Source organism: Suricata suricatta, chromosome 12, assembly GCF_006229205.1.
Source record: "Suricata suricatta isolate VVHF042 chromosome 12, meerkat_22Aug2017_6uvM2_HiC, whole genome shotgun sequence".
Classification (NCBI taxonomy): Eukaryota; Metazoa; Chordata; class Mammalia; order Carnivora; family Herpestidae; genus Suricata; species Suricata suricatta.
This window is the reverse complement of record NC_043711.1, coordinates 60,608,465-60,623,591: the sequence shown is the minus strand read 5'-3', so window position 1 is coordinate 60,623,591 and position 15,127 is coordinate 60,608,465. Positions and strand designations below refer to the sequence as shown.

General features: G+C 41.6%; 1 long non-coding RNA gene across 3 annotated transcripts in view; it reads right to left on the bottom strand.

The window, feature by feature from the left end:
* Positions 1-5,604: 5,604 nt before the first annotated feature.
* Positions 5,605-15,127, bottom strand: part of LOC115275222 — a 42,482-nt gene continuing 32,959 nt past the window's right edge. For all 3 annotated transcript variants that reach the window (XR_003901430.1, XR_003901431.1, XR_003901432.1), the window contains exon 3: positions 5,605-5,824. This is a non-coding gene — a long non-coding RNA (uncharacterized LOC115275222). The remainder of the gene's footprint in view (positions 5,825-15,127) is intronic.

The following is a 15,127-nucleotide window of genomic DNA, read 5'->3' as shown; positions in this document are numbered from 1 at the left end:
TGCCTAGGATGAACTTATCTGAGATAAACTATGTAAAGTATCTGGATTTAGGAAGAGTGCAATAAAAGTGAGTGCCCTCCCCTGCCCTGGGATTATTGGGTTTGATTCCCCTCTGGCAGAGAGTCCTTGGTGAGCAGAAAGTTCTTACATTATTTGCCTGTGATCCTCATGATGAAATTAAATTCTCATCAAAATGATGTTGACATCTCATTGTGTGTCTGGGACATAAAAATAATGATGTGATAATGAAGTTGAAGTCATTGGCTGAAGAAAGAGGTTAGCAAGTCACAGTGTGAACAGAAAGAGGCTGGCACTCAGGGCTCCTGGATCCTTCTCTGTGAAGAGTAAAATCACACCTGACCTTCTAAGAAAGTTCTGGACTTTCTGTGGGCTTTCACAAGAGTTGCTTTAAACAAAATCCTCCACAGGCTCTCATATTCCATGTTCATCATGGGGACTCCTTGAATCTGTAGAATTGATGGCATTTTCCAACCAACCCACCCACTCCAAAGTAAGACCAACTTGGCAGTGAATTTCCTTACCAATCCCAAATGGAGAGCTTCTCCATCATATAGCTTGGAACTATTGAGTGAGGAATTTCCAAATTTTGAAGGCACCACCACTGGATTTCTATGGTGTGATGGCTTTTGTTACAGAATTTCCATTTGTTTCTAAGAAGAGACGTGTTGTCTCTAAAAAAAAAAATCTCTGCATGGAATAACCCCTCACTGCTTATTCATTCAAGCTCCTGGGTGCTATTATCACTGTTAGAACTTCCCCAGTGCTGCTATGGTAAATTGTGACAACATCGGGCCAGCTTCAGAGAAATTGATTAGGGCTGGAAGGGTGGACCTTGCTCACTCATGGTGTTCCCCAATGAATATTTTCAAGCTTAAGGAACTGACTGTCCAAAAATCAAATTCACTGATTTTTTTCCAAAGGGCAAGTCCAAGCAGATGCCCCCCCCATTAAAAAAGGTCTCCCCAATGGTTTTCTAGAACTTGGTCTTTATTCTTTATGTTGAACAGACGCTCTTATGGAAACTGAAAAGAAACACACACAAACACCCCTAAGTTTGGCTGCTATGGAATATGCAAAGAGCAGAGGGCATTTTCTGTAGAAAAAGCTGACTGGTTATAGACAACCAGTTTGCAAAGCTCATGCCAATTTCAGCCTCTCTTGGGGCTCCCACACCTGGTGGACCTTGTGATTGCAACTTCTGGTATATATTTCCACACCAGCACAAGACCACTATGACCAGGACAGCTCTGTCCCCATTAGATGAGAGCAGGTCCTGGAGTCTGGCTAAAGGAGTGCTTAACTGCAAAAGCACAGAAGTTCCTCATATGCACAAAGTGGGACCCGTGGCCCATCAAAGAAGAAAGGACTTCACAGCAGAAAGAATGGGTTTAGGCCTAGCTAGAGATGAGTTGATCTTTTCTGAGATGGTCACACTTCATTTTACCCAGGCTCAGTTTCTTCATCCATAAAAGGGACTAATGGTGCCTCTGTTGGCAGTGGGCTTTCAGTGTGTGAAATATGTTATTTAAGCAAGGATGGAGCAGCCTGTGAGATCCAGTGACAATTCCTCCTGCTCCAACCTCAGGGTACTTTGCTATATCAGAGGGAAGCAGCAGATCCAACGTCTAGCTGTGTTCTTAAACACTGATCCTTTTGTCCCTAAGGTGGAAGGAATATTGAAACCCAAAGCATTGAGTTGCCCCAGAGAAATCCCCACTAATGGTAAAAACCTACATTTGAGCTGCAGGCAAGGACATTGGTCTTTGCTAGTCTCTGCACAAAACTTGGATGGACAGTGTTGGTATTTATTTTCCCAGAATGAACCCCTGACCTCCCAAACTATCCAGATTCTTCTTGGATTCTTCTCTCCAAGGGAGAAACACAGCATATGCATACACTTGCTTTTTAGGTCTAATTGCTGTCCAAATTAACCCTACTTGTATAGACAAAGAGAAATTATATCTTTAGAAAAGTGTTGGCATCGGTGGAGCTTTTGAACTCCCTTTGTAGCTGGTACGTAATCCTCATATTGGCATTTCTGGTGGCTGGACTACTGTGAATACATGCCCCTGCCTTTATAGCTTAAAAAGATTTAAAGCCACAGATAAGCAAAATCAGAGAGCTAAGAAGGCCATAGAAAACTTGTAATCAATTAATTGATTAATTAAGGGGAAGCATTTCTGTAAGAGTATGGTTCAACTGAGAGCAAAAAACTGGTATTTCAGTGAACCTCTCCTATTGTGTGACCTTGGGCAGTCCCCCTAACCTGTCTGATGAAGTTTCCTCATCTATTGATATACAAATGACATCTGGCAACAACTGTCTTGGCTATACCTTAAGGATGTTGAGGATCCAGCAAAAAAATGGACCAGAAGCTATTTTGAAAAATACTAAAGACTATAAAATATTATAATAAATTGACATAATTATTAAGTCCAAAGACCACTAGCTGGAAGATGATACACATTTCTCTGTATGCTGTTTAATTTCTGCTCATCATCTTCAAAGTCATGTATTTATGCTCAAAAGTGACCCTGAATTAGAATATGGATATCCATTATAAAATTCTATTAACTTTTTGTATGTTTGAAATTTATCATAATAAATGTTGACAAAGGTCCCTGAATGGCTCAGTCAGTTAAGCATCCAATTTCTGATTTTGGCTCAGGTCATGATTTCACTGTCATGAGATTAAGCCCCACATTGGGCTCTGTGCTGAGCATGGAGCCTCCTTGAGATTCTCTCTCCCTCTTTCCCTCCTCTTTTTGTGTGTGCATGCTCTCTCCCTCTCTAAAATAATAATTTTTAAAATGTTGACAGATTAAAAATAAAAACTGTCTTAACTGAAAACTGCAGTCTCACACATGTTTAAAGGCAATGAGTTTAGAGTTTCCATTTTGGGGAAAAGAGAAAAGAAAAGAAAAGAAGAGAAGAGAAAAGAAAGGAAGGAAAGGAAAGAAAAAGAGAAGAGTAAAGGAAAGAAGAATAGAAAAGAGAGAAAGGAAGAGAAAGAGGAAAGGAAAGGAAAAGAAATAAAAGAAAGCAAAGGAAGAAAAGAGCAAAGGAGGGGGAGGAAGGAATGAAGGAAGGAAACTGGTGGTATGATTAAATGCAGTTAAAACAAAAAAGCCATCAATTCTGATCTAGCAAGACATGCTATAGTTTCTGGATATTTATTACAATCTTATTTATAAAAGCATATCATTCTCAAAAAAAAAGAAATGTTTGAATTTGCTATGGCACAGTACTTGAAGGGAATGCTCTACACCCACTAAAACAATAAAAAAATGATACAGCAGCTTTCTGCCTATTATAGTGCTATGTAAAACAAGCAACAGAAAGGCAAATTCTTACATGCTGATTACTACCAGATTAAATAAAAAAGAAAACAGAAAGACTAGAAGTAGAAGCACCCAAAAGATCGTGGTGATTAGATAAAAGGACTAAGAATTCTAGGAAGATTTTTCTTTTAAGTATTTTTTCCTTTGACATGGTGATATTACATTTATTTTTTTAAAAAAAGAAAAGGAAGAATTTTTTTTATTAATGTCATTTAGTATAACTCTTTGATTTTGAAAAAAAAGGAAATGGAGGTTTTTGTACCAGAGCCCTCTGCTTGGCATGGCTGGCAAGAAGAATTTTGTTTTGAAAGAAGACCTTATTGGGTTGCCAAATGCATTGTTCACCTGTAGCTGCATCAATGACTTTGAACACAATAGTTGCCAGGTTAAGGGGCCCCCGCTGGGCAGCCCTACCCAGTGCTGGTTCAAGTCCATTGTTGCTTCCAGTACTCCTGCGAGGAGATCCTGTCACCAAGCTTTGAAGTTAGGTTCACAGAGCCTGTTTTCTCAGAGCTTGAAGTTTACCATGGAGCCAGATTTGGGGATGTGGGACAAGATGTTTCAAAATGATCCTGAAGATCAGCATGATCCCCCTGAAATGTGTCAGGAAGAACTGGGGGGAATGGGTGGGATGTTACTGATAAGGACACAACACAGGCAAGACCTTTATTTCAGAAATAGAGCCCTTGTTAAGGGCAGCCTTTGGTGAACCAGCCCCTTGGCTTCCACTTAAACTGCTTCTCACAAAAGAGCCATAATTGCCCTTTGTTTTTAGGCAGCATGAATCAGGGTCACATCTCAGAAGATCACCTCTAAAGCTCCTGGTTTCCCAACCGGGGCTGGACAAGGCTGAAAGGTCATAATTCAAGGGCAGCGTTGCTCTGTGCACTTTGTCCAGGTCGCAGACCTGGGATCCCACTTCTGTTCTGTTCCCAGGTGCGTTGCCTGTCGTCTCAAATTCTCAGTCTCGGCTCTGGCGCCAGCCACTGTGGGAAAAGGTCTTAGGTGCCCATTTTGTTTTAGAGAATCTTAGATTTTTTTTTCCAGGCCATTGAGCTCAATGAGGCAACAACAGTATTTCTTGAAGAATTTCTATGTATAAAGGAGCTACAGTGGTGAATATAAATAGGACCCATTCTGGCCCTCAAGGAATTCATAGAGATTTATGCTGTTGGGTTTCACTACTTACTTGACTTTGCTTCTAGGAACTTTGCCTGTATTAACTCATTTAATCCCCACAACAGTCCTGTGACGTTGTTATGACAGCTCTATGGTATTGTGATTACGTACATTTTACAAAGAAGGAAACTGAGGCATGGGGACACAAACACAAGCATTCTGGCTCCAGAGCCTGGGGTCATAGCCACATGTACTTCCAAGGCTACCTCTCTTTGACATCTCTCAGTGACAGATGCCACATGTGTCATTAACTTGGGAAGGGGAGTCAATAGCACCTACCCACATGTTTGGAAAGTTTGCTACTCCAATGTGGGCTTTTCAGTATTGTCAGATCAAGGATTCAAAGAGTTAAGGTCTTATATATTCAAATTTTCACACTATACATACATATATATGTATTTTGTTTTACACAAATATAAATATTTCTTCATCATTATTAAAATGATATAAATAAGGGTGCCTGGGTGGCTCAGTCTGTTAAGCATCTGACTCATGATGTCAGCTGGAGTCATGATCTCGAGGTTTGTAAGTTCAAGCTCTGAGTCAGGATCTGTGCTGACAGCACAGAGTCTGCTTGAGATCCTCTCTCTGTCTGCCCCTCCCTCTATTTGCGTGCACTCTACCTCTCTCTCAAAATAAGTAAATAAACTTTTAAAAAATAATATAAACTACCTACAGAATGTTTCTTAATTCAAGAAAAAGCATCTTCCTTTAATCTCAGTATCCCAACCCATTTAGAGTGATGTTTCAGGGCTTTTTCTTTGCCTTTTTCCCACCACTTAGCAGGTGCAATAATGCAACAAATAACAGTTTTCCTCCTTTGTGTTCCTGTTACGTAAATGTGCAGCAGGCACAAAGTTGCTCCATCATTTTTATATTTATTTCTTTAACATATTCCTCCTAGTGGGTGGTCAATAATTGACCATTATCTTATTTTGTAGAACATTCCTCATTGTTCTACCACAAATAACATTGTGATGGGCATCTCTAGGTCTAAAGCATGTTTCACATACTGTATATTACTTCCCTCACCTGAGTTCTCAGAGGTAGATTTACAGAATCAAAAGGTAGAAACATTTTTATTTATTTTGATTCACACTGCATATTATCCACCCAATTGTACCACAAGGCTGAATGTTTCTCTTGTCAACATTTGAATACTTGTGAAGCAGAATTCTGAAGAATGAATTAAGCATATGTGTGGACAAGGATATAGGAGAGTCCAGGCTGAAGGAAGGGAGAGTTTGAAGCTCACGGAGCCACTGGCAGGTGGTCAGGATGGCCTGGAAGAGAACACAGGGGGAGGCAGAGGTGGGTTTGATTCTGGAGATATGGGGAATCCCTCCAGAAGTGCTAAACAGGATCTCTAGGGTTAGATTTGCATGTGTGAAGCTCTCTGTGGAAGGAAGCAACAGGGGAGATGGGCAGGGTCTTTGGTGATGAGAAAGCAGAGCTCACAGAGGCCAGACAGAAAGGTGGGTGTGCTATCTAATAACAAAAGAAAAGTAAGACTTGAAGAAGGGTCTAGAAAGAGGTGTTCAGTGTAGCTTGAACATGAGGCACTGAGTGTCCCGGGAGGGCTATTGAAAAACTAGGGTTTGAGCCCAGGAAAGGGGTCTGGAGGAGAGGGGCTGGACTTGAATATCCCCACTGCTCAGAGTAAGCTGAAGCTGTCTGAGTGATGTGATCATTCAGGGAGGAGTGCCAAAGCGGGAAAAGACTGGAAGAAATGCAGACATTTCTGGGAAAAGATGGATGACAAAGATTCAGAAAAAGGGGATGAGAATGAGGAGTGGTCTGGAAAATGGAAAGGGACCATGACATGGTGCAGCCAGGTCACAGGAGGATTTATTTTATTTTGTTTTATTTTATTTATTTTATTTTATTATTTTATATGTTATTTTGTCTTACTTTATTTTTAAATAATTTAAAAATATGTATCTCCTCTGATCCTGGGAAAAGATTTTTAAAAAAAGGAAAAGAGGGAGGGAGGGAGGAGTGAAGGAAGGAAAGAAGGAAAGAAGGAAAGAAGGAAAGAAGAGGAAAGAAAGGAGGGAGTGAGGGTTAACTACATCAGATATTGCAGACATCCAAAGATTAATACTATTTACTATTAATATTATTTGATGATAATTTTACAAACTCCCCGACTCTCAGTTTTCCTATCTGTAAAATGGAAAATGTCACTCTGTCATTACAAAATTGTTGTGAAGTGTGGTTGAAAAAATACAACTGTGACAATTTCCTGTAAGCCAGCATTCCCCAAGGCATATTTTGTAGAGCGTTCTGGGGTTGTGAGCTGTGAGATGGAAAATAAGTGTGTTCACAGTCTGATGGAAGAAGGACACATGATGTTAGAGAACATTCAACTGGCTTCCCTGGTGCAATTCCTCTCTCCCTTTAATGGACTCACGTGCATAGTGAGTTTCCAAGACAGTGGTACAGTTTTCCCAAATGTTAAATACTTTTCACAGAGCACCTTGAGAGATCAGTGCCTGCAAAACCCACTCTAGGAAAGCCAGTGACTTAGGTACAAGGACACCTACTCTACCAAGCTGGGAGGATTGGGAGTGCGAATGTGTGCAGAGTCCCTGGCAAAGTTGGTGGTCAGTGAGCACCAGTTCCTTCCCCACATCAGGCAGGGAAAGCAGGGAAATCATTCTAGAAAACTGGAGCTAAAATTCATAAAGGCGCCTCTGGGTGGCTCAGTCGGTTAAAGCATCCAACTTCAGCTCATATCATGACCTCACAGCTCATAAGTTCGAGCCCTGTGTCAGGCTCTGTGCTGACAGCTAGAAGCCTGGATCCAGCTTTGGAATCTATGTTTCCCTCTCTCTGCCCCTTCCCCAATTGTATGCTCTCTCTTGCTCTCTCTGCTTCTTTCCCTCTCTCTCTCTCTCAAATAAATAAACATTAAAAAATGCAAAAAGGGAAGCATAGAAGACAATCTGGGGCACTACATTCTGCAATCTCTTCTGAGAAGTAATGATGAGGTAGGTTCAGTTACCAGGTCTACTACTTCCTAGCTTTGTGATCTGGCAGGTGTGACTTCACCTTTCTTAGAAATGATGTAAAGAAGTCAGATAACTTGGTGTGTGTTATTAGTTACCTCCTGCTGTGTAATGAATTATCCAAAAGCTTAGTGGCTTACTCAGCACAGATTTATCCCAAGTTTCTGCTGGTAGGAAAGCAGATATGGTGTAGCTGGTTCTCTGCTTCAGAGTCTCTCGTAAGACATTGACTAGGTTTGTGGTCTCATCTGAAAGCTCAACTGGAACAAGATCTTCTTCCAAGCTCACGTGTGTGGTGTTTGATAGGATTCAGTTTCTATAGGGCCTCGGTTCCTCTCCAGCTAGTGGCGTGAAGGCCACCCTCAGATTCCTTACCGTGAGGCCCTCTCCAACATGGTAGCAGCTTGCCCCACCAAAGCAGACAGACAGAGAGGCTACTGACAAGATGGAGTCACAGTCTGGTGTAACTTAGTCATGGAAGAGACATACCCTCCTTGCACCCATGCTCTGTTAGTCAGGGGCAAGTTACTCAAGGATAGCTATAACAAAGGGACATGAATGCCAGGAGCTGAGTCACTAGCAGTCATCTTAGAGACTGCATGCCACATACTCAGGAGCATTTGTATATTGTAAGTTCATATATAATGTTTAGTTATTTGTACTCATTTAAAAAAATTTTTTGTAATGTTTGTTTATTTCTGAGAAAGAGAGAGAGAAAGTCAGAGTATGAGTAGGGGAGGAGCAGAAAAAGAGGGAGACACAGAATTGAACGCAGGCACCAGCCTCTGAGCTGTCAGTACAGAGCCCCATGCAAGGCTTGAACTCATGAGCTGTGAGATCATGACCTGAGTCAAAGTTGGACGCTTGACCAACTGAGCCACTCAGGTGCCCCTGGTTATTTGTACTCTTCTAAAAAAAAAATCCTGTTAAAATTGAATAGTCAGTGATATTAGCTGATTACCACCTTAGAGAGATAAAACAGCTAGGAAACATGCTAGTGAAGAAATACAAAGGAAAACAACATAGAACACAAGATTCTCACACAGCCAGCTGTGGTAATGGTAACCTGCACTCTAAAATGACCTTAGAAGTCAAAGGGTCCAGAAAGTCACTGCTCCACAGTTTGGATGCTTGGGAATGAAAATTCTTAGAATTATACCACTAACCACTTTTTTGTTTGTCTATCTTTTGAAAGGCAAAGATAATGAAAATTTATTTTTTTACACATAGTAACTCATTTAGTCCACAGGACAACCATGCAAATTAGGTTCTTTTATCTCTATTTATAGATGAGGAAAGTGAGGCACAAAATAGGTCACTGGATGGAGGCCATCATGCTGCAGCTAGTGAGAGTTAAGTGGGGATTCCCAGCCATCTGTGTGATGGAGGTATGGGCACCTCCATCCTAACCTCCACAGCTAATGGCCTTGTAAGAATGGGCCTGCAGTGACTCTGGTCACTCAGTGCAAATTAATTTAGGAGAAATCAGGCTCCAGACAAACACTACAGATTAGGTGGAGGTGGGTGAAGGATGAGAGGCGGCTGGGCAACAGACATATTCACTCCTGCATGGATTTGCCTAAGGTTCTTGTATTGGTTCTGCATATCTGTGAGTGTCAGTTGGCCCAAACTGGCTGGGTTCCTGCAATAAATCACAGGCGATCAGGGTCCTGGTTGCTCTGCTGTGAGCTCTGATGAGTTTTTTGGCTTTCCTGAACCACAAGGTAAGAAAGGAAGATACTTAAACTAAAAAAAAAAAAATCTCTAAGAGCCTTTCCTATTATCAAAAGTCCACAAATAAATAGGCTGAAGTGACCTAGAGAGGCAGCATTGGGGAAAGGGCCATGCCCCAGCTGGTAAAGATCACAATGGACCTTTTTCAGACTGATGATTTGTGTAAGTATAGCACAAAGCTTGGAAGCCTGACAACATGAGTGCATGTTCTGCACTTGGACAAACTGGGGCCCCACCACATGAGCTTCTGGGATTCTTATGAGATAAAGGATGTTATTGTGGGGTATCTGGTAGACCCTGCTGGTCCCCAGAGAAAGGCAGTTTCCCTTCCCAGAAAAAAAGAACAAAAAGTTTAGTTTTCTCACAAAGGAATCCTGGTGGTCACAGGGACAGCCCATGGCCATACTGAGACTATCAAAGCACTGACAGGTAAGTTCAGAAGGAGCAGTTAGCAATCACCATGTGATTGAGGAAATTGCTTGGAAGAGGGGCTGAGAAAGTGAGACCCCCCCACCACCACAGCTACAATTACTCACCTCCTAAAAAATGAGAAGGCAGAAAGGGAGGAAACCACTGGTACCTCTGCCATTGTTCTCCTTAACTTTGGGGCCTGCTAATTAACCACTGAGCCAAATTAGCTGGGCCAGGAACAAAGACTGGTGGAGGCAGGGAGTAAAGAACAAGGTACTCTCCAGGGACGTGAGTTCATTCTCCAGGCCCTATGCCTGGAAAGCTAACCGGAGAGGCGCCTGCTGCCTGCAGCACTGGCATCGGGCTCCCACGAGGATCCTGCCATAAGATGCTCTCCAAACTCATCCCAGGAAAAATTCTCCAGAGCACCCTTGGAGAATAATGCAGCCAGCACAAATACTCACAGGTACACACATATCACCTTCACCACCACCCTGCCATTTTGAGTCACAGTCCCTCAGTGATTCCAAACATTGCTCTAACTTCTGGGAATAATTCCAATCACACCCAGAGATGCAGAGATTATTAGAATCTGATCAAGGAACAAGATCCAAGAGATAAAAACTTTCTTCCCCTCCAGCTGAGTTCCCCAGCAACAAAAACACTCCCTTGATTATAAATCAATATATTTTCTCTGGTGTTGCTTTCTCTGTGGACAAAAGGAGAGTTTTAAATTTTATGACCTGAGAAACTTTCCTCTCTTTTCTTGCCAGTAGGAGGAATTTATGCAAGCTCCCTGTTTCTGAGCTGTGAGATCCCAGACTAAATGTTCAACCTCTTGGGGCTTCACAATCATTCATGAAAGTCAGAATCATCACAGAGATTTGGCGTGTTTGCTGTGAGCACTGAGTCATATAATGTAGAAGACGAGCTTTGTTTTTGACCCTTCATTTTCAAAGCATTTCTGAGATGATTCTCAATGGTGCCCTTGTCTTACCTTGTCCAGTTAGATGTTAAGGTAGATGTTTCTAGTCATCCCTGTGTTGAGCCTTTACTCCCCGCATCCACATTTCCCTCTGGTTCTTGTCCCTGAACTGGACTCCTGGCCTTGTGCCCCTACCCTGCTCTTCCTTGTCTTGCTGGTGACTGCTTGGCTCCCATTTCCAGGCTCCAGAGCTGACTCCTGTTGGAGATTTCATAATTGCAGCTCAGAAAACTCAGAAACTCAGACCAGGAAAGGGTCTCAGAGCACAGATACCATGTCTAACATCTTAGCATAAGAAGTTGTTCTAAAACGAGCTGGCTGGCACACCTTACTGAGTTCCCATTATATTCCAGGCTCTATAGCAAGTCAGGATATATTTTTAAAAATTAACAGACCTTCAAGAAAATCATCCTCCAGTGAGGGATACAAGCACATAGACACATTATTACAACATGAAGTAGTTGTTCCTTCTGGAGGCTATTCATTCAGGCTATGACAGAACGTCCCATGTCAGGGACCTCCCTACTTTGTGATAGGGCTTAGTGCATCATTGGGTATTTGTAATTACTAAAATGTTCTTTCTAATTTTGAGCCCATGTCTCCTCTTTTCTACCTTCACCTACTGGATTTAGCATTTGAGCCAAGTCAGTCTGAGATCAGACTCCATTCTTACCAGCTGTGTGACCCTGAGCAAGTCTCACAACCTCTTTGAACCTCAGTTTGCTCCACTGTAAAGTGAGTATGATGATACCCATCTGGATGTGCTATATCACATGAGATGGGATGTTTTGCCCTATAGCCTTGTTTTAAATAGTTATCAGTACAGATATCATCTTCTCTGTCTTGTCTGAGCTAAGAATTCATTTGACTGTACTCCTTCAGTTCTCCTTCCCCAACTCCAGCCTCTGCCACCAGGCTCCCTACCCCACTAGAGATGCCAATGGCCTCCTGGTTGTCTAACCCAGTGGACTCTTCTCAGCTTCTCTCTGGAGCTTTGGAAATGGAGCCTCTCTTTCATCAAAGAGTCTACTCACATGGTTTCTATATCACCATGTTCTGAAGTCTCTCTCTCTCTCTCTCTCTCTCTCTCTCTCTCTCTCTCTCTCTCTCCTGGAAGACTACTCTTCTCAGTATCTGTCACATACTCTCTTCCTCAGCCTTTCCTTTATCACTCATGGCTGCTCCTTGGCCCTTCCCTCAGCCCTCTGCCTTTCTTGTAAAAATTGTAGCAGTGAAGACTATCGAATGCTTTGTGTCAGATGCTGCTCTGAACACCTTGCATACATGTATCCATTTCATTCCCAAATAAGGCCACACATACTTGACTTTCAGTTTATAGGTGAGGAGCCTGAGGCTTGGAGTAATTAAGAAATGTGTCCAAGATAGGTCAGTCTGACCTCACATGCAGAAGTGGGCTGCCTGGCTGTCTCCTGACTAGTCTGTCTCTGAGTGAGTCTGTTTCTGCTAAAAGCTCTGTCTGCCAACCTGTTGGCATCTGCCATGTGGGAATCTCTAGGACAGATCCTTCTTTTGGGCTCTAGACTTAAATGCTAGCTCTTCACATGCTATCCCATTTAAGGGCTTGCAGCTACCTCAATATGACTCACTTTTTCCCCTACAAACCCATTCTATCCCATCTTCTCTCATTTCACCCAAGTCAGACACCAAGAAGTCACCTGCCCCTCTGCCTCTTACTTGCCTCTTGCAGCCAACTAGGCTACTAGTGCTGTGTCTTGCAAACTCCTCACCTCTGCCCTCCACTCCATCCCCTCTGCCATTCCCTCACTTTTTGAAGCCTTCATTCCTTCCCTGGATTTCTGTAAAGTTTCTCCAACTCTTCTCCCAGTCTCCTGTTTGATCTCCTGCAATTTGTTGTCCTCCCTGTTGCCCAAGTGCCTCTTCTAAAATTCCCTACTCCTGGCTTGCGACCCTTCCCTGGCTAATCATTACATTGGAGATAACATCCACATTCCTTAGCATGCAATCCCAGCCATCTCATTCTCTGTTCCACTGCCTCGCCACCAGCCCCTGCTACACCCCTGGTTCCTGGCTCACTGGATAGCTTGAGCTTTGAGGAAACCTGTGAAAACAGTGCAGAGCAGAAACATCAATGTTTCTTGTAATCCTTGAAACTAACTGGGATGAAGAAATTATTGATGCCTCACAAGTGAGGCCACTGGAGTTCAAGAAGGCTAAGTCACTTACCCAGAATTTTCAAAATTAGGTCTGTCTAGCTCCAAAGTCCATGATCTTCACCACCATGCTCTAGCAAACTAGCTGATTGCTCAGTGTGGATCACCTTCTATGTCCTCCCTGCATGCCCCCTCCCTGCAATTCCAGATTGGCCTATTCTTTTAGGTCTTAATTCAAGGGTCAGCCTTCTGGAAATCCATGGTTGGCCTCTGGTCCCAGCTGACACCTTTATGTATTATAGTCCTTTAAATTAAAGATTCCATTAGGGACACCTGAGTGGTTCAGTGGGTTGAGAATCTGACTCTTGGTTTTGGTTCTGGTCATGATCTCAAGGTTTCATGAGTTCAAACCCCGTGTTGGGCTCTGTGCTGGCAGCATGAAGCCTTCTTGGGATTCTCAATCTCTTTCCCTCTTTCTCTCTGCCCCGCCCCCACTCATGTTGTCTCTGTCTCTCTCAAATTAAATAAATAAACTTAAAAAAATAGATTCCATTATTTATAAGATCCATCCTTGGCTTACTATTATCTTTTTTGGAAAAGAAAAATCCCACCATGGTGAATGTACACATCCTCAATCATATCTCACACGGTATACACCATATACACACATACAAGATAACTCCCATGCAAACACCTGGCTCATCTCTACTAGGCTGTTTACCCCCTCCATTTCCAATTCTAGTAGGCTAAGCCTCTTTAGGGCTTGTTAATGCATTGTGATACCCCAATAATGGATACAAGGTGAAGCTCAGTGAAGGAGACATGAGTAGATAAATAGTAAGTGGCAAGAAAAATGGCTAGCATTTTCTAAGCACACACAATACCAGGCATTGATATAGATATTTGGCATGGATTGTCTTATTTTATTTACTCCCACTAAAAACTGTGAAGTGCAGAGTTTTCTTGTCCACATTTTATGAATGTGGAAACAAAAGTCAGAGAAGTTAAGCAAGTCACTTAAAATCCACAGCTGGAGTGAAAAAAAAATAGAGATTTTAAACTAGTTTGGTTGATGTCAAAGTTTGAATTCCTAACCCTAGCCTGACTTTTCAAAGACTGAAGACTCTTATTTTTCCTCAGAAGTGATGTTCATTTAGTTTCTTACTCTCTCACCTTTGGGCCCATCCCCAACACCCACCCACCTGAAACCAAACCCACCAAGATCATTCTCATCCTTTATTCTTATGTCAGTACCCCTCTTTTGAAAATGAGACAAAAATTTAAGAACAATTCAAACATAGCTTGACCTATATGAAAAACAATAAGATTAATGACTCTTTTGACCTGGTTATCATGATTTCCACTTATTTTAGCAGCTGAGGCACAGTGTCCATTGTTAGAGAAGCATGTGGTTCATCTTCACATCTAGATCTTTCTCCCAAAAATTAAGCCAGGCTGCATCAACCTTCCATTTATTTCCATTGATCACTTTATTACTGGTAAAATACATCTTTCACTTAATATTATCTTTGCAAAACAAACAAAAAAGTCACCATACCAAATATACACAATGTCAATCCATATCTCATGCCATATATAAAAGGAAACTCAAGAAAAACCATAGACCTAAATGTAAAATTATAACACTTCTAGAATAAAACATAGCAAAAACTCATTGTGACCTTGGATAGGCAAATTCTTCTTACCTTTGACACCAAAAATAAACACATGAAAGGAGAAATTAAAAAATTGGAATTCACCAAAATGAAAAACTGTTCTTAAAAAGGTACTGTTAATAAAATGAAAAGAAGTGTGCCTGGCAGGCTCAGTCAGTGGAGTGTGTGTGACTCTTGGTCTCGAGGTTGCAGGTTCAAGCTTTATGTTGAGTGTAGAAATTACTTAAAATAAAGTCTTTAAAAAATAGAAAGAAAATTAAAATAGAAGCCACAAATCAGAGGTTGGGGCCAATATTTGAAAAACACATAAAGAACTTACTCATAATTCATAAAACAAAAAAACAAAAACAAAAACAAAATACTTTCAAATGTAATATAAAGAAAACACATAATCCAACACATTTCAAAGAGGATGATTTATGGGCAAATTAGCATCTGATAAAATGCCCAACATCATTTGTCACTAAAGATTTGCAAATTTAAACAACCAATATGCTCATATTAGAATCTGTAAAACATGCCAGCAACACCAAAATGTGCAGCATTTGTGTATTGTTGTTGGAGTGCCAACCAGTACAGCAACTTTAGAAAACAGTTTCCTAAAACATTAAACACATACTTATATGACTATTTACAG